The sequence below is a fragment of the Rhinoderma darwinii genome, chromosome 3, assembly GCF_050947455.1.
Source record: "Rhinoderma darwinii isolate aRhiDar2 chromosome 3, aRhiDar2.hap1, whole genome shotgun sequence".
In the NCBI taxonomy this organism is placed as follows: domain Eukaryota; kingdom Metazoa; phylum Chordata; class Amphibia; order Anura; family Rhinodermatidae; genus Rhinoderma; species Rhinoderma darwinii.
This window is the reverse complement of record NC_134689.1, coordinates 137,058,458-137,084,141: the sequence shown is the minus strand read 5'-3', so window position 1 is coordinate 137,084,141 and position 25,684 is coordinate 137,058,458.

Here is a 25,684-nt window from a genome sequence, read left to right as displayed (position 1 = left end):
TGTGCATCAGGAACGTTCTGTTCCAGTTTAGGAGTTAGGGACTCGCAAGTCTGGGGATCCTTGTCGTGGATTGCGAGCTTGCGTCCTTTTGGCCAAAATGATTACCAATACCCTAGGTATTTTTCATTATTATGTATATTCGCTTCTCTTGGACACAGCCGGGTCTTTGATGCTGGGAGAGCATGGTGTGTTGTTGTTTGGCATAGCAAGCAGGGTAGCCCGCTCTATGAATTATCAAGGCGTCACAAATAGGCTTCTACCTGGCTATACACGTTGTGCCTCATGACGTACACACTATCCCTCCATGTTTCACTCACTTGCACCCCATTATCCATTTATTTCTATTGAGGCACTTCACTCATTACTGCCCCTATATTTCACTTATAGTATTACACTTGCACACACACTATTCATTTATTATTTCTTACTACACATCCCATGCACCACACACCACTCCCCTCAAGACTAGTGGGAGTGGTTATTATTATTTAAAGCACCTGCTCGCCCTTTCATCAGCATTTCTGGCCTGGCTGTGTCAATTTGTAAGTATGGCCTTTTTCGGTGTTTTTGTATATGTCCCTGTGTTTTTATCGGTTCTGTTTGTGCATCAGGAACGTTCTGTTCCAGTTTAGGAGTTAGGGACTCGCAAGTCTGGGGATCCTTGTCGTGGATTGCGAGCTTGCGTCCTTTTGGCCAAAATGATTACCAATACCCTAGGTATTTTTCATTATTATGTATATTCGCTTCTCTTGGACACAGCCGGGTCTTTGATGCTGGGAGAGCATGGTGTGTTGTTGTTTGGCATAGCAAGCAGGGTAGCCCGCTCTATGAATTATCAAGGCGTCACAAATAGGCTCCTACCTGGCTATACACGTTGTGCCTCATGACGTACACACTATCCCTCCATGTTTCACTCACTTGCACCCCATTATCCATTTATTTCTATTGAGGCACTTCACTCATTACTGCCCCTATATTTCACTTATAGTATTACACTTGCACACACACTATTCATTTATTATTTCTTACTACACATCCCATGCACCACACACCACTCCCCTCAAGACTAGTGGGAGTGGCTATTATTATTTAAAGCACCTGCTCGCCCTTTCATCAGCATTTCTGGCCTGGCTGTGTCAATTTGTAAGTATGGCCTTTTTCGGTGTTTTTGTATATGTCCCTGTGTTTTTATCGGTTCTGTTTGTGCATCAGGAACGTTCTGTTCCAGTTTAGGAGTTAGGGACTCGCAAGTCTGGGGATCCTTGTCGTGGATTGCGAGCTTGCGTCCTTTTGGCCAAAATGATTACCAATACCCTAGGTATTTTTCATTATTATGTATATTCGCTTCTCTTGGACACAGCCGGGTCTTTGATGCTGGGAGAGCATGGTGTGTTGTTGTTTGGCATAGCAAGCAGGGTAGCCCGCTCTATGAATTATCAAGGCGTCACAAATAGGCTTCTACCTGGCTATACACGTTGTGCCTCATGACGTACACACTATCCCTCCATGTTTCACTCACTTGCACCCCATTATCCATTTATTTCTATTGAGGCACTTCACTCATTACTGCCCCTATATTTCACTTATAGTATTACACTTGCACACACACTATTCATTTATTATTTCTTACTACACATCCCATGCACCACACACCACTCCCCTCAAGACTAGTGGGAGTGGCTATTATTATTTAAAGCACCTGCTCGCCCTTTCATCAGCATTTCTCGCCTGGCTGTGTCAATTTGTAAGTATGGCCTTTTTCGGTGTTTTTGTATATGTCCCTGTGTTTTTATCGGTTCTGTTTGTGCATCAGGAACGTTCTGTTCCAGTTTAGGAGTTAGGGACTCGCAAGTCTGGGGATCCTTGTCGTGGATTGCGAGCTTGCGTCCTTTTGGCCAAAATGATTACCAATACCCTAGGTATTTTTCATTATTATGTATATTCGCTTCTCTTGGACACAGCCGGGTCTTTGATGCTGGGAGAGCATGGTGTGTTGTTGTTTGGCATAGCAAGCAGGGTAGCCCGCTCTATGAATTATCAAGGCGTCACAAATAGGCTTCTACCTGGCTATACACGTTGTGCCTCATGACGTACACACTATCCCTCCATGTTTCACTCACTTGCACCCCATTATCCATTTATTTCTATTGAGGCACTTCACTCATTACTGCCCCTATATTTCACTTATAGTATTACACTTGCACACACACTATTCATTTATTATTTCTTACTACACATCCCATGCACCACACACCACTCCCCTCAAGACTAGTGGGAGTGGCTATTATTATTTAAAGCACCTGCTCGCCCTTTCATCAGCATTTCTGGCCTGGCTGTGTCAATTTGTAAGTATGGCCTTTTTCTGTGTTTTTGTATATGTCCCTGTGTTTTTATCGGTTCTGTTTGTGCATCAGGAACGTTCTGTTCCAGTTTAGGAGTTAGGGACTCGCAAGTCTGGGGATCCTTGTCGTGGATTGCGAGCTTGCGTCCTTTTGGCCAAAATGATTACCAATACCCTAGGTATTTTTCATTATTATGTATATTCGCTTCTCTTGGACACAGCCGGGTCTTTGATGCTGGGAGAGCATGGTGTGTTGTTGTTTGGCATAGCAAGCAGGGTAGCCCGCTCTATGAATTATCAAGGCGTCACAAATAGGCTTCTACCTGGCTATACACGTTGTGCCTCATGACGTACACACTATCCCTCCATGTTTCACTCACTTGCACCCCATTATCCATTTATTTCTATTGAGGCACTTCACTCATTACTGCCCCTATATTTCACTTATAGTATTACACTTGCACACACACTATTCATTTATTATTTCTTACTACACATCCCATGCACCACACACCACTCCCCTCAAGACTAGTGGGAGTGGCTATTATTATTTAAAGCACCTGCTCGCCCTTTCATCAGCATTTCTGGCCTGGCTGTGTCAATTTGTAAGTATGGCCTTTTTCGGTGTTTTTGTATATGTCCCTGTGTTTTTATCGGTTCTGTTTGTGCATCAGGAACGTTCTGTTCCAGTTTAGGAGTTAGGAACTCGCAAGTCTGGGGATCCTTGTCGTGGATTGCGAGCTTGCGTCCTTTTGGCCAAAATGATTACCAATACCCTAGGTATTTTTCATTATTATGTATATTCGCTTCTCTTGGACACAGCCGGGTCTTTGATGCTGGGAGAGCATGGTGTGTTGTTGTTTGGCATAGCAAGCAGGGTAGCCCGCTCTATGAATTATCAAGGCGTCACAAATAGGCTTCTACCTGGCTATACACGTTGTGCCTCATGACGTACACACTATCCCTCCATGTTTCACTCACTTGCACCCCATTATCCATTTATTTCTATTGAGGCACTTCACTCATTACTGCCCCTATATTTCACTTATAGTATTACACTTGCACACACACTATTCATTTATTATTTCTTACTACACATCCCATGCACCACACACCACTCCCCTCAAGACTAGTGGGAGTGGCTATTATTATTTAAAGCACCTGCTCGCCCTTTCATCAGCATTTCTGGCCTGGCTGTGTCAATTTGTAAGTATGGCATTTTTCGGTGTTTTTGTATATGTCCCTGTGTTTTTATCGGTTCTGTTTGTGCATCAGGAACGTTCTGTTCCAGTTTAGGAGTTAGGGACTCGCAAGTCTGGGGATCCTTGTCGTGGATTGCGAGCTTGCGTCCTTTTGGCCAAAATGATTACCAATACCCTAGGTATTTTTCATTATTATGTATATTCGCTTCTCTTGGACACAGCCGTGTCTTTGATGCTGGGAGAGCATGGTGTGTTGTTGTTTGGCATAGCAAGCAGGGTAGCCCTCTCTATGAATTATCAAGGCGTCACAAATAGGCTTCTACCTGGCTATACACGTTGTGCCTCATGACGTACACACTATCCCTCCATGTTTCACTCACTTGCACCCCATTATCCATTTATTTCTATTGAGGCACTTCACTCATTACTGCCCCTATATTTCACTTATAGTATTACACTTGCACACACACTATTCATTTATTATTTCTTACTACACATCCCATGCACCACACACCACTCCCCTCAAGACTAGTGGGAGTGGCTATTATTATTTAAAGCACCTGCTCGCCCTTTCATCAGCATTTCTGGCCTGGCTGTGTCAATTTGTAAGTATGGCCTTTTTCGGTGTTTTTGTATATGTCCCTGTGTTTTTATCGGTTCTGTTTGTGCATCAGGAACGTTCTGTTCCAGTTTAGGAGTTAGGGACTCGCAAGTCTGGGGATCCTTGTCGTGGATTGCGAGCTTGCGTCCTTTTGGCCAAAATGATTACCAATACCCTAGGTATTTTTCATTATTATGTATATTCGCTTCTCTTGGACACAGCCGGGTCTTTGATGCTGGGAGAGCATGGTGTGTTGCTGTTTGGCATAGCAAGCAGGGTAGCCCGCTCTATGAATTATCAAGGCGTCACAAATAGGCTTCTACCTGGCTATACACGTTGTGCCTCATGACGTACACACTATCCCTCCATGTTTCACTCACTTGCACCCCATTATCCATTTATTTCTATTGAGGCACTTCACTCATTACTGCCCCTATATTTCACTTATAGTATTACACTTGCACACACACTATTCATTTATTATTTCTTACTACACATCCCATGCACCACACACCACTCCCCTCAAGACTAGTGGGAGTGGCTATTATTATTTAAAGCACCTGCTCGCCCTTTCATCAGCATTTCTGGCCTGGCTGTGTCAATTTGTAAGTATGGCCTTTTTCGGTGTTTTTGTATATGTCCCTGTGTTTTTATCGGTTCTGTTTGTGCATCAGGAACGTTCTGTTCCAGTTTAGGAGTTAGGGACTCGCAAGTCTGGGGATCCTTGTCGTGGATTGCGAGCTTGCGTCCTTTTGGCCAAAATGATTACCAATACCCTAGGTATTTTTCATTATTATGTATATTCGCTTCTCTTGGACACAGCCGGGTCTTTGATGCTGGGAGAGCATGGTGTGTTGTTGTTTGGCATAGCAAGCAGGGTAGCCCGCTCTATGAATTATCAAGGCGTCACAAATAGGCTTCTACCTGGCTATACACGTTGTGCCTCATGACGTACACACTATCCCTCCATGTTTCACTCACTTGCACCCCATTATCCATTTATTTCTATTGAGGCACTTCACTCATTACTGCCCCTATATTTCACTTATAGTATTACACTTGCACACACACTATTCATTTATTATTTCTTACTACACATCCCATGCACCACACACCACTCCCCTCAAGACTAGTGGGAGTGGCTATTATTATTTAAAGCACCTGCTCGCCCTTTCATCAGCATTTCTGGCCTGGCTGTGTCAATTTGTAAGTATGGCCTTTTTCGGTGTTTTTGTATATGTCCCTGTGTTTTTATCGGTTCTGATTGTTTTGTCCCCTCACGAGCTCTGCAAATCGGACATGGCCTCCGCAAATCATTCCTGCTAAATTTGAGCTCCGAAAGCCAAATGGCGCTCTTTCCCTTCTCAGCCCTGCCGTGTGTCCAAACAGCCATTTATTACCACATGTGGGATACTATTTTATTCTGGAGAGATTGCTTTACAAATTTTGCAGTGCTTTTTCTCCTTTAGTCCTTTTGGAAATTAAAAAAAAAATAGCTAAACCTACATTTTCTTTGAATGAATGTAGATTTTCATTTTCACGGCCTACTTCCAATAATTTCTGCAAAAAACCTGCAGCGTCAAAATGCACATTATACCCCTAGATAATTTCCTCAAAGACTGCAGTTTCCAAAATGGGGCCATTTGTCGGGGGTTTCCACTGTTTTGTCCCCTCAGATGATTTGCAAATGCGACATGGCCTCCGAAAACCATTCCTGCTAAATTTGAGCTCCAAATGCCAAATGGCGCTCTTTCCATTCTAAGCCCTGCTGTGTGTCCAAACAGCCGTTTATGACCACATGTAGGGTATTGTTTTACTCGAGAGAAATTGCTCTACAAATGTTGTTGTGCTTTTTCTCCTTTAGTTCTTTTGGAAATAAAAAAAAAAATAGCTAAACCTACATTTTATTTGAAAGAATGTAGATTTTCATTTTCATGGCCTAATTCCAAAAACTTCTGCAAAAAAACTGTCCGGTCAAGATGCTTGCTATACCCCTAAATAAATTCCTCGAGGGGTGTACTTTCCCAAATGGGGTCACTTTTGGGGGGTTTCCACTGTTTTGGTACCACAAGCGCTCTTCAAAGCTGACATGGTGCCTAAAATATGTTCTAATAGAAAGGAGTGTCCAAAATCCACTAGGTGCCCCTTTAATTCTGAGGCCTGTGTTTTAGTCCAGTAGCACACTAGAGCCACATGTGGGATACTTCCTAAAACTGCAGAACCTGGGCAATAAATATTGAGCTGCGTTTCTCTGGTAAAACTTTGTGTTACAAAAAAAATGGAGTAAAAATGAATTTCTGCAACAACAAAAAATGAAATTTGAAAATTTCACCTTTCAACTTTCTAAAGGCTGTTTTGAATACTTTGAGGGGTGGAGGTTTTAAAATGGGGTTACTTTTTGGAGGTTTCTAATATATAAGGCCCTAAAAGCCACTTCACAACTGAACTGGCTCCTGTAAAAATAGCCTTTTGAAATTTTCTTGAAAATGTGAGAAATTGCTGCTAAAGTTCTAAGCCTTGTAACGTCATAGACAAATAAAAGGATGTTCAAAAAATGATGCCAATATAAAGTAGACATATGGGGGATGTTAATTACCGACTATTATGTGTGGTATAACAGACTGTCTTACAAGCAAATACATTTAAATATAGAAAAATTTTAATTTTTGCAATTTTTCGCTAAATTTTGGTGTTTTTCAAATCCAATGTGTCACGAGAAAACAATCTCAGAATCACTTGGATAGGTGAAAGCATTCCGAAGTTATTACCACATAAAGTGAAACATGTCAGATTTGAAAAATGAGGCTCTGTCAGGAAGTTCAAAAGTGGCTAAAGAGGGAAGGGGTTAAAAACAATTTTTACTTTTTGAGATACAGCTGCTTTGTATTCTGTATACAGAGCAGCCGAATCTAGCGTTGGGACTGACAGCAGGTCCTGTGTCTCTGATACGCAGGATCCACCTGTTATCGATCACATCTAAGTTATGAACCGTTGACACGCAGGACCCGCTGACACTGAACCCGTCAGTCCCACTGACCTGACGGACTCAGGTCTCAGTGCTAGATACAGATGCTCTGTATACAGAATACAAAACAGCCATATCTCAAAAAGTTAAAATAGTTTAATAAGGCTCCGTTCACATGTGCATCAGGGCTCCATTCAGGCAATCCATCTAAGCTTTCCGTCAGAACGGAACCCTGACTGAATCAATATTGTAGTCGACTGCGCTTTTGATTCCGTCAAAATGACGGAACACTTGCACAACGGAGACAAACGCAAACCATTTTCACCGGATCCGTCACCATTGGAATCAATGGTGATGCAAACGGAAACCTATGGTTTACGTTTGTTTCAGTCAGGGCTCCGTTCTGAAGGAAAGCTCAGATGGAATGCCTGAACGGAGCCCTGACCAGATGTGAACGAAGCCTTAAATGTAATTACAAAGTTGCACCAAACACACTGATTTTTATAGAAATTTTTATTTTTTAAATTCAAAGGTGTACATAGCTTTTCACGTAATCTGAACAGGTTTTAAAAGGGCAACAAATGGTAAATTTGCACTATGAAGGCACTGAATTCTGTGCCCATTTTACATTTATTAACACTTTAGTGCCTTTCAGTGCCACCATGGTTCCCCATTTGCCACTTATTGCCCCTTTTGCGTCCTTCTGTTTGGTGGCCCCTTGATTCCGATTTGCCATTTACTGCCCCTGTAGCATCTTTTGTCACAGAAGAACAATAACAGGGAAACAAAATGGCAAATGGACATCAAGGGGGCACTGAATAGAAGGACATTAAAGGGGCAATAAGTGGCAAATGGGCACCAAGTTGGCACTGAATCCTCTGTCCATTTGCCATTATTGCCCTTTTTAGAACCCCATCAGTTCCCATAATCAAACAAAGTCCAGTCAGTGACTTACCTGCTGGCAAACACTGCCTGCTGGAGCTGGAGCCGCCTTGGAGAAAATGTTCCCTCGGTGTCCCCAACCGCCCTGGAAACGCACAAGAAACGCAGTGTCTCCTCCCTGTCTTGCGTCCAGAATGATGTCATCACGCCTGTCTCATCATTCAGGATGCAGGACAGGGTGAGTGGACAAGCGGGGGCTAGGGCGCGGGGCAGCCAGTATGAGGTCGGTGCAGTAAGTGAGTGGCACCTGAACCGCTGGCGTCTCGAGTAGTGGCCATGGCATGTACTCCCGGTGGCGCCCCCCTTACAGTGTGGCGGGCAGCGCCATGTGCGACCGCACTGGTCGCACGTACCTAAGGCCGGCCATGTGTGTGTAACTAAACAGCTGTTTGGACACGCTGTGGGGTTCAGAGTGGAGGGAGCACCATTTGGCTTTTGGAGCATGGATTTGCTTGGTAGTAATTTTGTTTGAGTATTGCTGGTGTTTCCGTATATAATGTGGGGGCATATATAAGCTGGGCAGAGTACATCAGGGGCATAGTCAGGTGGTATAATAACTGGGTTAAAAAAACAGTAAAATAATCCATAGATGTGTGTTACGCTGTGACACAATCCTTTCTGCACTGGTCATGAAATACTATCAATATAATTTACATGGCACAATGGCCTATTTGTTCCTTCAATACTTTTCTGGTTTAGCCTTGTCATATCAGGAGCGTAGCTAGGTTCTCCAGTACCCGGGGCAAAGATTCAGTTTGGCGCCCCCCCAACCTCTTTCCCGACTTCTCCTTCCCCCTCACCATGTTTGTTTTCTCTACCAATCAATGACGTGTCATTTCTTTTCCACATTTATTTATGTAACTCGAGCATAAAAACATTTGTACATTTTACAAGCAATATAGTTCTATACACAACACCAGAACCAAGCTCATTACATATATGCAGCACCAGAACAAAGCTCGGTACACATATACAGCGCCAAAACAAAGCTTAGTACATATATACAACACCAGAACCAAGCTCATTACATATATACAGTGCCAGAACAAGGCTAATTATATATATATATATATATACACAGCACCAGAACCAAGCTCAGTACATGAATACAACACCAGAACAAAGCTCAGTACAAATACATTTCAGTACAGAGATCATTTGCAACGTCAAGTTACCCTCCACCATCTGAAAAGATCATACAGTAATAATTAGGCCTCGTTCTCACGTGCTCCGTGGTTCCGTTCATGGGTTCCGTCAGACCTTTCCGTCAAGGGAACCCATGAACGGAAACCAAATGGGAACCATAGCTTTCCGTTACCATTTCAATGGTAACGCTTCCGTTGCTAATGGTATCTGTTTGTCTCCGTTTCACAAGGTTTCCGTTTTATTGGCGGTATCAATAGAGTAGTCGACTGTATCCACCTGTAATCTATCACATCTAACTTAGATGTGATGTATTACAGGTGGATCCATACATGTCTGAGACACACAGGACCCGCTGACACTGAACCCATCAGTCCCACAGACCTGACGTGTTCAGGATTCAGCGTAAGATATAGCTGTTCTGTATACAGGATACAGAGCAGCTGTATCTCAAAAAGTAAAAAGATTTTTTAATAAAAACGAATTATAAAGTTGCACAAAACACACTGACAGACAATTAAAAAAAATCCCTTTCAAAGGTGTACATAACCTTTAATGCAAACAATCAGATTGTAACAACCATTGTCCTGTACAACACGTAGCACATGCAGTTTTACCAAAAGTTTTTAAATGATTGTTAATATCTGCAAAAAACTCCATGGACATTAACAATCATTTGAAAACTGCGCTGACTAGTGGGAATGCAGCATGTTGACCTGGTTTGCAGCTGTATCGTTGTAATACAGCAGCTACTATATGTATATACTGTATGGGTATGTTCACACAGGGCAGATACGCTGTGTAAAAGCACTGCCCTGTGGTGCAGTTTTTCGTCCAGGAATGGCCACTCCGGAAAAATGAGCAGAAAAAAAGGACCGCAGGTCAATTACTGAGCCTTTTTCCCGCTCATCGCATGTGTGAGATTTGTTCAAATCTCACCCATTTTGTTGCTACTGCATTTGGGCTTGTCCACACATAACGGAATTGCTGCGTACTTAAATACGCAGCAAAATACAGTAGCAGCAAAGTGGGTGATACTTATCAAATCCCATCCACACGCTGCGTAAAATTTCTGACCAGAAATTGACCTGCGGTACGTATTTTTCGTACAGCAGCATGTCAATTCCTGCTGCGTAAAGTTGGTGCTGTTTTTCCAAAGCAGAATTTCTGCTAGTTGCTGCAGAAATTTTCTGTAGCAATTCCAATACGTGTGGAGAAGCCCTTATACTGCGGATTTAGGATTTGTCCACACACACAACAGACTTGCTGCAGAAAATGTCTGCAGAAAATTCCATTGAAAGTCATAGGCACACATGAACACGTACATATCACACACTATATATACACACACATGAACACATCACACACTATATATACACATGTACACATCACATTCACTATATATACACATGTACACATCACATACACTATATATTACACATGAACACATCACATACACTATATATACACATGAACACATCACATACACTATATATACACATATTAACACATCACACACTATATATACACATGTACATATTACATACACTATATATACAGACATGAACACATCACACACTATATATACACACAACTATATATACACACACACATGTACACATCACAAATATGCACATTACATGCACATATTATACACATATAAAGTACACATTGTAAACACACATGCACTTACCTTTTATGTAGGATAATTGGGAAGGGAGTTCTTCAGCTTGATGGCCCGACACAGTGCCGCTGACAGTCTCCCCTCCCCTCCCTCAAGTTCCGAATGATAACAGAAGCAGCCCGAGGAGAGGTGTAACGAGTAGGGAGGGGGGCTGGAGGGGGAGATTTGTTAGCAGCACAGACTACAGCTGCTGTTCCAGTCGGGCGGCAGTTCTTAGCTGCTGTGCCCTGCGCCTAAGGCCAGAAGCTCACCTAGAAGGCAGGCCACCGACACTGATCGTTGCCGCCCCACTCTAAGTTGCGACTGGGGCACGTGCCCTGCCAGCCACCCCCTAGCTACGCCCCTGATCATGTCCATAGTTTGTTGATTGTAGGTTATGTTACCTCTTTAAACGTTCCGCTTTATAATAATCTGACAGAAATTATATTAGGGTAAACTCCTTGCATAGTAATATAGTTAGGGCCTGTTCACATCAGCGTTGCCCTTCTCTTGAGGGGTTCCGTCAGAGGTTTCGATCAGGTTAATCCCTCAACGGAAAAACGCTATTGATTCCGTTAACCCGACAGAAACCTCAGATGGAACCCCTGAACGGAAGGGCAAAGCTGATGTAAACACAGCCTTACATAGTTGATAAAGTAAAAAAAAAAAATACAGGTCCATTGTGTCAAACCTTTAATTCTACAGTGCTGATGTAATGACGGGGTAGGGAGACAGACAGGTGAGCCCTAATCTACCCGCCACTCAGTCTCTGCCTACTTGCACGGCCCGTCCTAGGCGACGGCGTACAACTGGGCGATGGTCCCTACGCTCAATATGTGCACGACATACAAACAGACAAGGGTACACAGAAGCTAAGGGAAATGGGGCAGTTGCCCACGGCAACACCGTGAGCAACAAGAGTAGTGAACAAGCCAAGTCAAACCAGGGGTGTACGAGGTACCAAACGCAGAGCAGGAGAGTAGTCAGCAAAGCCAGGGTCAACATGAAGCAGAGGTCAATAGTACAAACAGCAGCAGCAGCAGCCAGGAAACAGGCAGACTCACAGGCAAAGGAGGAGCAGGAAATGAAGGTATAAATAGACAGAGGGCGGGAGCTAGCTCCATCTGGCCAGGCTGTGATAGGCTCTCCCACTTCTCAGCCTCCCAGCCCGAGTGGTAGATGATCGAGTCACTCTATCAGACTTAGGAGCAGGTGCAGACTGGTTAACCACGGGCGTTGACACAGAAGCTGTGTCTGGCAGATCCTTTACAGTACCCCTCCTTTTATGAGGGGCGACTGGACCCTTTCTAGGTGGACCTGGCTTATTGGGGAACCGAAGATGGAACCTCCTGAGCAATACCCCAGCGTGAACATCTCGGGCGGGTACCCAAGTCCTCTCCTCAGGCCCGTATCATCTCCAATGGACCAGGTACTGGAGGGAGCCTTGGACCATCCTGCTGTCCGCAATCTTGGCCACCTCGAATTCTACCCCTTCAGGGGTGAGAACAGGGACCGGAGGTTTCCTCGAGGTAGCCAAGGACGGGGAGCAGCGTTTCAGGAGGGAGGCATGAAACACGTTGTGTATTCGAAAAGACGGGGGTAACTCCAGTCGGAAGGAGACAGGGTTAAGGACTTCAATGACCTTGTACGGCCCTATATACCGGGGAACAAATTTTTTGGACGGGACTTTAAGGCGCAAATTTTTTGAAGACAGTCATACCAGATCCCCGACCACAAACAAGGGGTTAGCAGAACGTCTTCTATCTGCCTGAGTCTTTTGTATGCTCTGGGACGCCTCTAGGTACTTCTGAACCTGTGCCCAGTTTGTGCACAGTTCCCGATGAACGACATCTACCTCGGGATTGTTGGAACCACCAGGTGAAACGGAGGAGAACCGTGGATTAAACCCAAAATTACAGAAAAAGGGGGAGACCCCTGACGAGTTACTGACCCGGTTATTAAGGGAAAATTCGGCGAGGGAAATGAAGGAGACCCAATCATATTGACAGTCAGAGATAAAACACCTTAAATATTGTTCTCCGTCTGGCCAGGCTGTGATAGGCTCTCCCACTTCTCAGCCTCCCAGCCCGAGTGGTAGATGATCGAGTCACTCTATCAGACTTAGGAGCAGGTGCAGACTGATTAACCACGGGCGTCGACACAGAAGCTGTGTCTTGCAGATCCTTTACAGCTGATCTATAAGAAAGCAAAACCCCCCTGAGGCAGATGCCATTTGCCCCATGTTAGGGGGAAAATTAATTTCCAAATATGGCAATCATAATAAATCCCTGGATTAACCTCACATCTCCAGAAATCTAGTACAGATAACGTGAAATATTATATCTTTCAAGAAAGGCATCCAGACCCTTTTTGAATTTGTTAAATGAAACAACCGTCACAACATCTTGTGGCAGAGAGTTTTATAGTCTCACTGCTATTATAGTAATGAATCCCCATCTGTGATAACACTAAAAACCTTCTTTGCTCTAGACGTAGAGAATGCCCCCTTGTCATGGTTACAGGCCTAGATATAAAAAAAAAATGAAAAGGCCGATCTCTGTACTGTCCATTCATATATTTATACATTGTAACTATATGTCACCTGAACCGTCCTTTTTCCAATTTGAATAATCCCAAATTTGATAACCTTTAAAATATGGGCTTATTAAAAGACAAGATCGGCGCTACATAGGGTAAGTACGTTCACAACATATTACTTGTGATACAGTTGATATCAAGGCTCACCATGACATGTTGTGCTTATTTGTAGGCACAGCACTATATTTAGGTTTGTACAGGTTTAGGGCTGCTGCCAGTGCCAAAATCCCCTCCACGTATGGTGTCCACTCCGCTGGGGGTCTGCAAGTTATCTAAATTTCAACCAGCCAGGATATTTGTTCCAAGCTGGAATAACAGCAATTTTCTGGTGCAATCCGTATTCAGAGTCTGAGTCACTTGTATGGTAAAAATTTGTTTTATTTCAGTAACAGGCAATGTGTTTCCGGATACAAAGGACCCCTTCCTTAGGTCTGAAATAAAGACATGTGTGCAACACTAACCCACAATCTTTTAAAGAGTGAAAATGCGCCAGAATGCTTCTCCCCTAAGGGGAATGAACAGTCTCCTAGTGGCCTGTTCACATCTGCGTCAGGCTTCCGTTCATGGGTTCCGTTCGACCTTTCCATTGCAGGAACCCATGAATGGAAAGCCAAATGGAAACCATAGTTTCCGTTTGCATTACCATAGATTTTAATGGTAATGCTTCCGTTGCAATTGGTTTCATTTGTTTCTGTTCCGTAAGATTCTAGTTTTTTTAGCGGAAACAATAGTGTAGTCGACTGCCCTATTTGTTTCCGCTAAAAAAAGCCTATACACAACTGACGAGAAGAAACAAAAGTTTAGGTTCTTAGAAAATAAATAAATAAATTAGTAGCAATTATACCAACATATAAACATACCATCACGGACCTCTTTTTGTAAACCATAGGAGAGATGCAGTTTAACCCCTTAGTGACCAGCCCTTTTTAAGCCTTAATGACCAAGCTATTTTTTACGTTTCTCCATCGTCGCATTCCAAGAGCTATAACTTTTTTATTTTTGCGTCGACATAGCTGTATAAGGTCTTGTTTTTTGCGGGACAAGTTGTATTTTTTAATAGCAACATTTTGGGGTACATATAATTTATTGATTAACTCTTTTCAACTATTATTTGGGGGGGGGAAATTTTGCCACTCTTTTTTGCATCCTAAATCTACGCAGTTTACTGTTTGGTATAAATAACACAATAACTTTATTCAGCGGGTTGTAACGATTGCAACGATACCAAATTTGTATAGTTTTTTTTATGTTTTACTACTTTTACACAGTAAAAACACTTTTTTTCAAAATTATTTGTTTTTGTGTCTCCATATTTGAAGAGCCATAACTTTTTTATTGTTCCGCCGATGCAGCTGTATGAGGGCACTTTTTTGTGGGACGACTTGTAGTTTTTATTGCTACTATTTTGGAGTAGATGCGACTTTTTGATCACTTTTTATCAAATTTTTTTAAGGCAAGATTCACAGAAAACAGCAATTTTTCCATTGTTTTTTATTTTATTTTTTATGGCGTTCACCATGCGGGTTAAATAATGTAATAGCTTTATAGTCGGGGTCATTACGGACGCGCCGATACCAAATATGTGTAATTTTGTGTTACTTTATTTTGTTTTTTTTTAATAGTAAAGCATTTTGTAAGGGGAAAAAGTGGGTTTTTTTGCACATTTTTTTAAAATTAACTTTATTATTTTTTTTTTTACTTTTTCGCATTTATAATACACTGCAATACTTTTGTATTACAGTGTATTACTGCCTGTCCGTTTTAAACAGACAGGCATCTGATAGGCCATGCCTCTGGCATGACCTAGCAGGCATTTACTACAGGCAGACCTGGGGGCCTTTATTAGGCCCCCGGCTGCCATCGGAGACACAGAAACTCGGCGATCTTATCGCCGGGTGTCGGTGGGAGAGAGAGGGAGCTCCCTCCCTTTCACCAAAACAACTCAGATGCGGCGCTTGCTATTGAGCGAAGCATCTGAGGGGTTAAACGGGTGAGATCAATACTGATATCGATCTCACCCGTATGAGCAGGGATGCCCTCTACCTCTGGCAGCTCAGAGCAGGGAGTTTTAACGGCTCCCTGCTCTGTTTATTTATTCTGATGCAGCTCCGTGAAAAGGCCTATACATCAGAATAAAGACCATTAGTGGCCGCCGTGAAAATGTCACTAACGGGTTAAGAGACACTCATACAATCTCTATCTCTCGTACGTTGGGCTTAGACCAAATAGAGATAGCCAAAGGCTCTAGGGAAGGATAAAAATTAAGATGGAGAGAGAGCTTCTTTGCTAGTACCTCTTTGAATTGGGATGTGGGAGAGGAAGAAAACCCAGCGTAGCGCAAAAAGGCGGGTGAAGAGTGTTATAGTGCCTTAATCAAACTCACAAATTTGTCTGGGAACCCCCAATTCTCCAGCACCACAAAAATATAAGACCAAGAAAGGTTTTGAAGGCCTTTCTGTTGTTCAGTGAGAGAAGCATTGCCTTGATGCAACGAGAAATGAGTGGAGTCCTTATATGTAAATAGGAGTTTAAATGTGGAATTCAATGCTATGCTGACGTAAAACCTCCAAATATGGCTGCGAGGGTTTGAATTTAGCGATGGTGGGGGGCGCCCAACCTAGTAAAATCTGATAGGGATGGCCCTGAAAGTTCAAACCATCTGCTAAGAGCTGCGGTCAGCAGTTGATCTTTTGTTTGTTAATATTGGAGTTTAGTCACTATATCCCTAGGGGCCATTGGGTTTTTTGTTTGGTAAAAGCCCTATGGACCCTGTCCATTTCCATTAGAAACAGAGATGGGAACAGCCATTCCCAGGTGCTCCACAGGTATATTTAAAGCCAGATCATGAAAATGTGCAGCCACTGTTGATTCTAGATCTAGGACTGTTTTCTGCATTCTACAATTTGTTACAGTATGTAAGGTAGTAATTTATTCCTGAATGAGTCTAATATTTTTTTCATGTGATTCAAGAACAGTGGTAGCATTATCCATGTGGTCCTCCAGTGCTGCAGTTCTGTGGCCCAGATCCCTTATCTACCTTATTTTACCAGACATTTTATGTAACTCTGCCTCTAGTATTATATGTAACTAAGTAAAAAAAAGAAGGAGACCCAACTAGCAGGAGATGCAAGATCTTACCTGCATGTTCCTTACAAGAGGAGCCCGCCACCCAGTTTTCTCACGAAGAAGAGTCGGAGCAGTCATCCGGCTGCAGAGACACCATGTATTTGCCTCAGCGGGACAAAGGGATGTTTATCTGCTGGCTTTTGCTGGGACTTGTGCAGCATTGTATCACCTTCACTAGGTACAGAAGGTACTGGCCAAAAAAATCATCAATTCGTGTGGATAGAGATGAGCGAACTTATGAAAAGTTCGGTTCGGCAGGTTCGCCGAATTTCGTGAAAAAGTTCGATTCGGACCGAACTAGTTCTGACCGAACCTGTAATACAAGAAAGCCCCTATAACACTGTTTAAAAGCCCTAGAAGCCCTGTATAACACTCTTAGGTCACCCATGAGTGTATCCAAGTACTTTTGAGCTGTCTTTAAGGCAAAGTTAGTGTCAAAGTTACGCCAACATGTATGGCTATAGGAAAACGGATGGGACACGGTGATTACTAACAGAAACCACTGCACTTGTGCATGTTGTATGCTTAATGCATTGTTAAAAAAGGTACAAAAATTAACCATTTTTGGCGGCAGATGCCTGCCGGGGTTCTTCCATACATGGATGTAAAAGCAACAAGCAATGGCTTTTGACAAGCCCTCCAAAAATTGACCTTTTTTTTGGCAGATGCCTGCCGGGGTTCTTCCATACATGGATGTAAAAGCAACAAGCCAACAAGCAATGGCTTTTCACAAGCCCTCCAAAAATTCACCCTTTTTTTTGGCAGATGCCTGCCGGGGTTCTTCCATACATGGATGTAAAAGCAACAAGCAATGGCTTTTGACAAGCCCTCCAAAAATGTACCCTTTTTTTTGGCAAGGGTGAGTAGTAGCAGCACATTAAAAGACACTGGACAGTCACAGGACAAAGCCCTGTGGTGGGGCAGGCCTCAGGCCTGCTTGTAGCAGACGGGCGGCAGTGGAGGTGTATTGGTGGTAGTACAGGTAGCCAACACAGACAGCAAGGGTGGTAGTAGTAGTAGTAGCACATTAAAAAAAGAGACTGGACGACAGTCACAGGACAAATCCCTGTGGTGGGGCAGGCCTCAGGCCTGCTTGTAGCAGACAGGCGGCAGTGGAGGTGTATTGGTGGCAGTAGAGGTAGCCAACACAGACCGCAAGGGTGGTAGTAGTAGTAGCAGCACATTAAATAAAGAGACTGGACAACAGTCACAGGACAAAGCCCTGTGGTGGGGCAGGCCTGCTTGTAGCAGACGGGCGGCAGTGGAGGTGTATTGGTGGTAGTACAGGTAGCCAACACAGACAGCAAGGGTGGTAGTAGTAGTAGCAGCATATTAAAAAAAGAGACTGGACGACAGTCACAGGACAAAGCCCTGTGGTGGGGCAGGCCTCAGGCCTGCTTGTAGCAGACAGGCGGCAGTGGAGGTGTATTGGTGGTAGTAGAGGTAGCCAACCCAGACAGCAAGGGTGGTAGTAGTAGTAGCAGCACATTAAAAAAAGAGACTGGACGACAGAGGCGGTGGAACGATGAGACAGTGGGGAGCGGAGAGTGGCCCCCCGGTCAGACATGCTTGCAGCAGGTGTTTGCCGTTTGAAAGTCGTGACAAGCTGGCTGCATAGCTTCTCTCGATAATAAGCCAATTTTGCCTCCCTCTCGGAAGGCGCAAAAAACTCTGGCTTTATACCGAGGGTCTAAAAGTGTGGCTATCCAGTACTCATCTCTTTACTTCATGCTAACAATACGACAGTCAGCGCGCAAGTAACGAAGCATACAGCTCGCCATCCTGGCCAGCGTTTCAGAGGGCCCGGTTGGTTCCATCTCCGCCCCATACTGCCATGGTTGTCCATCATCAAGGTCGTCGTCAGACTCGTCATCACCACCATCACTGTCATGTTGTGCGGCTGCCTCGTCCTCTATCCCTTCCTGTGATTCCATCTCCAAATCCAGCTCCTCTTCAGGTCCTGTTTCCTCATCCTCATCCTCCTCCTCCTCAACATCCATAGCCAGATGTGATCCTTCCTCCATCCTTTGCTGAATCATCGCTGTGAGCGTTTGCTCCATAATGAATATCAGCGGCATAACATCGTTCATTCCGCTAGCCTCACGGCTCACAAATCATGTGGCCTCTTCAAAGGGCCTCAAAACGCGACATGCGTCTCTAACCAGCTGCCAGTGCCTGAGCTCGAAATTACACTGGCTCCAAACGCTGCCCGTCTGCTGCATCAGGAAATCATTCACGGCTTTCGTACAGATGGTCCAACATGTGCAGGGTGGAATTCCAGCGTGTTGGAACGTCGCAAATCAGGCTGTGTCTGGGAGATTGTTTTGACGCTGCAAGTCCAGGAGGGCGTGCTTAAATGCATACGAACGTCTAAAGCGAACGCAAACCCTCCTGGACATGGCCAGCACACCCTTCAAACCAACATATGACTTTAAGAAGCGTGTTATGACCAGATTGATCACATGTGCCATGCAAGGAGCGTGTGTCAGGTGACCTAGACGCAGTGCAGCCACAACGTTCTTGCAGTTATCAGAGACAACATTGCCCAATGTGAGTTTCAGAGGAGACATCCAGCGTGCAATTTCCTCCTTGATGCACAGCAGCAGCTCCTGCCCTGTGTGGCTTTTCTCGCCCAGGCTCAGCAGGTGTAAGACAGCGTTGTGGCGCTTCACCTTGCACCTATGAAAAGAGGAAGGAGGAGGAGTGGAAGATACGCTGTGTCCTGTCGGGGACGGGAAGACCTCCAAGGAGGAAGGCAAGGAGGATTAGGAGGAGTAGGAGGAGGAGGATGGTAGGCACCTGGTGTTCGGAGTTGAACCAGAAAGATACAAGCGTGGAGGTGGTAATGCCTGGCATTGCTGCGGTGGTGCATCGGACTGCAAAATATTGACCCAGTGGGCCGTGAAAGACATGTACTGTCCCTGCCCATAGTTTCTGCTCCACGTGTCGACGGTGGCATGTACCCTGCTGCACATGGATAATTGCAAGGACTGGCACACCTTTTCCTCCACATGCTTGTACAAGGCAGGGACAGCTATTTTGGAGAAGTAATGTCGGCTAGGTATTCGCCACCTAGGCTGAGCGCACGCCATCAATTGCTTGAAGCCGGCGGAGTCGACCAGGTGGTACGGCAGCGACTGCACCACCAACAACTTAGCCAGGTGTGAATTAAGCCGCACGACAAGTGGATGACTGGGTATATATTGTTGCTTATTGGACAACGATTCCGTAATGGATAATTGACGGGACGTAGGAGGAGTACTAGATGACAGTGATGATGATGATGACAACGACATGGTGGATAAGGCCTGGCTACTACTTAGATGACAGGGACTCGGAGCAGCAGCAGCAGCTGCTGAGGGGTCTTCATTAGATGTACATGATGATGGTGGGGCATGTCGATTGTCCCACATGGCCTTGTGATGCCGCTCCATGTGTTTACGTAGAGCGGTAGTTCCTACATTGCTGCCCTGCCCACGCCTTACTTTCTGCTTGCAGATACGGCACTGTGCCATGTTTTCGTCCTCCGGGAAGGTACAGAAAAATTGCCACACGGCAGAGTACCGTAAAGAGGTAGTACCACGTCGTCCACCACCACCACCCGAGCTTGCCCCTTGTCTGGCAGGCTTTTTTCGGGAGCCTACAGCAGCATCAGTGTTGCCGTCACCGGCTCCTGAGCTGACCCTACCGCTGCAACGTTTTGCAGATTGACTTCTGCCCCTACCTCGGCTTGGCTGTTTATCACGGCCAGTGCCGCCACTACTACCCTCCTCCTCTGACGCCGTCATCACCTCGTCACCTGGTTCCCACGTCCTGTCTAAAACAACATCATCATCATAGCCTTTGTGATCGCAACTTGGGTCACGTTACGCCTTGATCTCCATGCAGGTTCAAATCGATAGGTAGGACGAGCTGCTCGGAGAAGTAACAGATACACTGAGACGTTTCTCAAGGTAAAATACTTCTAATTTATTGAACTACAAACGTTCATACTTATAGCATCAGACGAACAAAGAACATTCCATAACATATGAGTCATTTGTATATTCAAGCCTTACAGCTTCCTTTCCCATAAAAGCTCATTGGTGGAGCACCAGGTATTCCATTATGTTTCCTTTATGCTTAGGGGGGTGGTCAAGTGATTGACCACCATCTGTTTGCAATTTCAAGGGACGGCAGAGCATCTGCAAACTATTTCTTCTCTTAACCTTTCTAAAATACCTTTATATTGTAATACATGTTCTCCTTTATAACATTTCACTCCTTATGGTCCCAAATACATTATATATGTATATTTATACCATAACACCTTCCTCATCATCCCCGCCACTTCTGTCACTGTGTTGTGAATGTGATGTGACATCATGGCGGGCTCCATGCCCCCCCTCATTACTGCGTCTGCCACCACGGCTACCACCACCAACACCCCCACTACCGCAGCTATGCGTCTCGGACACCGCTTCCACCTCCACCACCGCCGCAACACACTCCGTTGGCTGACTCGCGGAAAACAAATCATCATCATCATCACTATGTTGTTCAGTATCTTCCTTCGCACCCGAGGAGATGTCTCTTAGGACTCTCAGGAAAGATGGCTTCCCGCTAGGAAGGGGGAGCGAAGACATAGATGATGGAATGGAAACGCTAGAAATACCTATATTACTACTGTCACTGTGCCAAGGAACTGTAGAGGATCTGGAATCCAACGAAACCTGGCTTGAAGCCAGATCGTCAGAGTCTTCCTGCTGAGATGACCGCGAGCCAGCCAACCAGTCCACAATGGCCGTATTGTCTAAAGTAACCCGCCCACCGGAGGAGATGGACAAGTCTGGCTTGCTGATACTGCTACAACTACCAGCAGGCACATGGCAGCTGCTACTAGTGGAATTGGGCACATGTCTTGTGCCACAAATGCTGGTACTGGGTCTGGCACCAACAGATCCAACATTTGGACTGGAAGAGGAGACGGCATGGGTGTTTTTTCCTCTACCCCGTCCTTTCACAACCTTTTTTTTTCCAGACATTTTACTGCTGGAGTGCAGCAAGTTGAATCAAAACCTGGGGGATGAGCCCTTCTAAAAGCGTATTCACACACTGACACTGGCTTGGCAAATGGCAATGAATGAGAATTTCTATCAGCCACGCCGCAGTGCACTCAGGGAATGCTGGGCCTTGTAGTACTACTACGTCTACTACAAAGGCTGCCTGTATTGCAAGTTTTATTGTTATTTGTTTGTTATGTTAACGGCCGGGGATGAGCCCCTTCTAAAAGCGTATTCACACACTGACACTGGCTTGGCAAATGGCAATGAATGAGAATTTCTATCAGCCACGCCACGGTGCACTCAGGGAATGCTGGGCCTTGTAGTACTACTACAAAGGCTGCCTGTATTGCAAGTTGTATTGTTATTTGTTTGTTATGTTAACGGCCGGGGATGAGCCCCTTCTAAAAGCGTATTCACACACTGACACTGGCTTGGCAAATGGCAATGAATGAGAATTTCTATCAGCCACGCCGCAGTATACTCAGGGAATGCTGGGCCTTGTAGAACTACTACCACTACTACAAAGGCTGCCTGTGTTGAAAGTTGTATTGTTATTTGTTTGTTATGTTAACAGCCGGGGATGAGCCCCTTCTAAAAGCGTATTCACACACTGACACTGGCTTGGCAAATGGCAATGAATGAGAATTTCTATCAGCCACGCCGCAGTGCACTCAGGGAATGCTGTGCCTTGTAGTACTACTACCACTACTACAAAGGCTGCCTGTATTGAAAGTTGTATTGTTATTTGTTTGTTATGTTAACGGACGGGGATGAGCCCCTTCTAAAAGCGTATTCACACACTGACACTGGCTTGGCAAATGGCAATGAATGAGAATTTCTATCAGCCACGGTGCACTCAGGGAATGCTGGGCCTTGTAGTAGTACTACTACAAAGGCTGCCTGTATTGCAAGTTGTATTGTTATTTGTTTGTTATGTTAACGGCCGGGGATGAGCCCCTTCTAAAAGTGTATTCACACACTGACACTGGCTTGGCAAATGGCAATGAATGAGAATTTCTATCAGCCACGCTGCAGTGCACTCAGGGAATGCTGGGCGTTTTAGTATTACAAAGCCTGCCTGTATTGCAAGTTGGATGCAATGGGGATGAGCCCCTTATAAAAGTGTATTCACACACTGGCTGAGTAGTGAGTAGTGGATGAGCCCCTTCGATTGCTGGATTCCTGCCTTTTAGATTCCTAAAGCTTTCCCTTACTGCACAGAGATGCTATCCCTACAGCTCCTGTCTGTAAAATGGCCGCTGAGCTCCGTGCATAGACTTTTATTGCAGGCTTGAGTCCGCCCCTATGCTGCCTCCCGATTGGCTGGGAGAGCCGTTTGCAAGGCATTATGGGGTAGACTGATGTCAGGTGATCTTGGAAAGTCCTCCATTTTAGATGTAACATGTGGCAGGCGCCAAAATGTAGCCGGGTTCGGTCAAAACGGCTTCGGCCGAACCCGGTGAAGTTCGGATTCGCTGCGAACCGAACTTTTACGGAAGTTCGGACCGAAACCGGGTTCGGTTGTCCCGGTTCGCTCATCTCTACGTGTGGAAGTAAAGGCTGTTAAGCTGCTGTGATTTCGCTAAAGTACACTCGATTACATTGGAAAATGCGTCCAGGCTGAATGCCTAAGCATCCCCCCCCACCCCGTGTCTAACACTTTCATGGGGAAGTATTACTCACGCTGTTATGGAGCACTGTGGCTGGCACTTTTATAGGGTGCACTGGAGGTGGTGCATTCTGCTTAGAGTGCCTTGGCCCCCAGAAAGAATTTTCCCACCCTTGAATAAAGCCCCATGAACACGACCGTAAAAATCGTCCGTAATTTCGGACCCATTCACTTCTATTGTACATGGACACCTTTCTGTCTATTTACGGGAAGGTATCCGGGCCGTAGACATGTACTGAAAAAGATAGGACATGTTCTACATTTTGCTTTTTAAGGACCGTGCTCCAATACTTCGTATGGGAGCGTGGGCCGAAAATGCAGGCCCGTGATTATGGGCACGGCCGTGTGCATGGGGCATTATTTAGAGTTTGTGAAATAACTAGAAATATCACAACAAAAAGCTACCAGTGGTCTCAATGTATAGAAATACAATAAACACCAGTTGCATTTTGTCATTATAGTATTACCATTATAAACAAGACACAGCTACATATTTTAAAGGGTTATTCCCAAGTTGATAAATTTAGCTATTAAGCTTCCCCATGTAAAAATCAGAAGTTTTCTAATTACCTGTCCGTCGCCCAGCGATGTCGTTTTCCTGCGATTCTTGATTGAAGTCCAGGTCGGTCCCTCTTTGTATCTTGCGCGTTGCCTAGGTTCCCGGCCACTGCTATTTACCTTTAGCGGTGGCCGCGCATGCGTAATGACATCCTCTCCTTCCCGAGGAGGGGATGTCATTTATCTTGTGAACGCGCATCTCGGTGCATCTCGGCGCATGCGCCGTAGATGCAGGGCGAGATGCAGGGTGAGACACCAGGCGAAACATCAGTCGCACGGTATGTATATATATATATATATATATATATGTGTGTGTGTGTGTTTGTGTATGTGTGTGTTTGGGTATGTGTCTTTGTCTGTTTTTGTTTTTATATGTGTGTTTGTGTATATGTGTGTGTGTTTATGTGTGTTTGTGTATATATGGGTGTGTTTGTGTATATGTGTTTGTGTATATGTGTGTATATATGGGTGTATTTGTGTATATGTTTGTGTGTAGATGTTTGTATGTGTGTTTTTGTATATGTGTGTGTTTGTGTGTGTGTGTGTGTGTGTGTGTGTGTGTGTATATATGGGTTTATTTGTGCATATGTGTTTGTGCATATGTTTGTGTGTAGATGTTTGCGTGTGTGTGTGTTTTTGTATATGTGTGTTTGTGTATATGTGTGTATATGGGTGTGTGTTTGTGTGTTTATGTTTGTGTATATATGGGTGTGTTTGTGTATATGTGTTTGTGTATATGTTTGTTTGTGTGTGTGTGTGTGTGTGTGTGTGTGTTTGTGTGTATATGTGTGTGTTTGTGTATATATGGGTCTGTTTGTGTACATGTGTTTGTGTATATGTGTGTTTGTGTATATGTGTGTGTTTGTGTATATGTGTGTGTTTGTGTATATGTGTGTGTTTCTGTATATGTGTGTTTTTGTTTGTATATGTGTGTTTGTGTATATGTGTTAGTTCGTGTATATGTGTGTGTGTATATGTGTGTGTTTGTCTCTTTATGTGTGTGTGTGTTTGTGTATATCTTGTTGTGTTTGTGTATAAGTGTGTGTGTGTTTGGGTATGTGTGTTTTTGTTTGTATATGTGTTTGTGTATATGTGTTAGTTCGTGTATATGTGTGTGTATATGTGTGTGTTTGTCTCTTTATGTGTGAGTATTTGTGTATATCTTGTTGTGTTTGTGTATAACTGTGTATATGCGCGTGTGTGTTTGTGTATATGTGTGTGTGTTTGTGTATATGTGTGTGTTCGTGTATATGTGTGTGTTTGGTTATGTGTGTTTTTGTTTGTATATGTGTGAGTTTGTGTATATGTGTGTGTGTTTGTCTGTTTATGTGTGTGTGTGTGTGTGTATGTGTGTATATCTTGTTGTGCTTGTGTATATATGTGTGTGTTTGTGTATATGTTTGTGTGTGCGTGTATATATGTGTGTAGGTGAGTAGAAGTATTGGTATTGTTCACATTGATAACTGTTTTTTTATGTTGTTGCAGATTTTGATGTACCGATTGGACTACATCTTCGATTCGTTGGACTACTGCGTAGATCTACGTTTTTTCAAATTTTAATAAAATGGTTAACGAGGGTTTTGTTGGGGATTTCTTATTTCAATAAAAAAGAATTGTCTTTGTGTTTTTTTTTAAACTTTATTAGTGCCTAGATAATGGCAGTTGGCTGATTGACAGCGTCCATTATTAAGGCGGGACTTAGGGTTAGCCGGTGCAGAGGCTAGCACTAACCACCCATTATTACCCCGGTACCCGCCACCATCAGGGGTGCCGGGAAGAGCTTGGTACGATCCAGTACCCGACCATCTGTTGTGATGGTCGGGTACTGGGG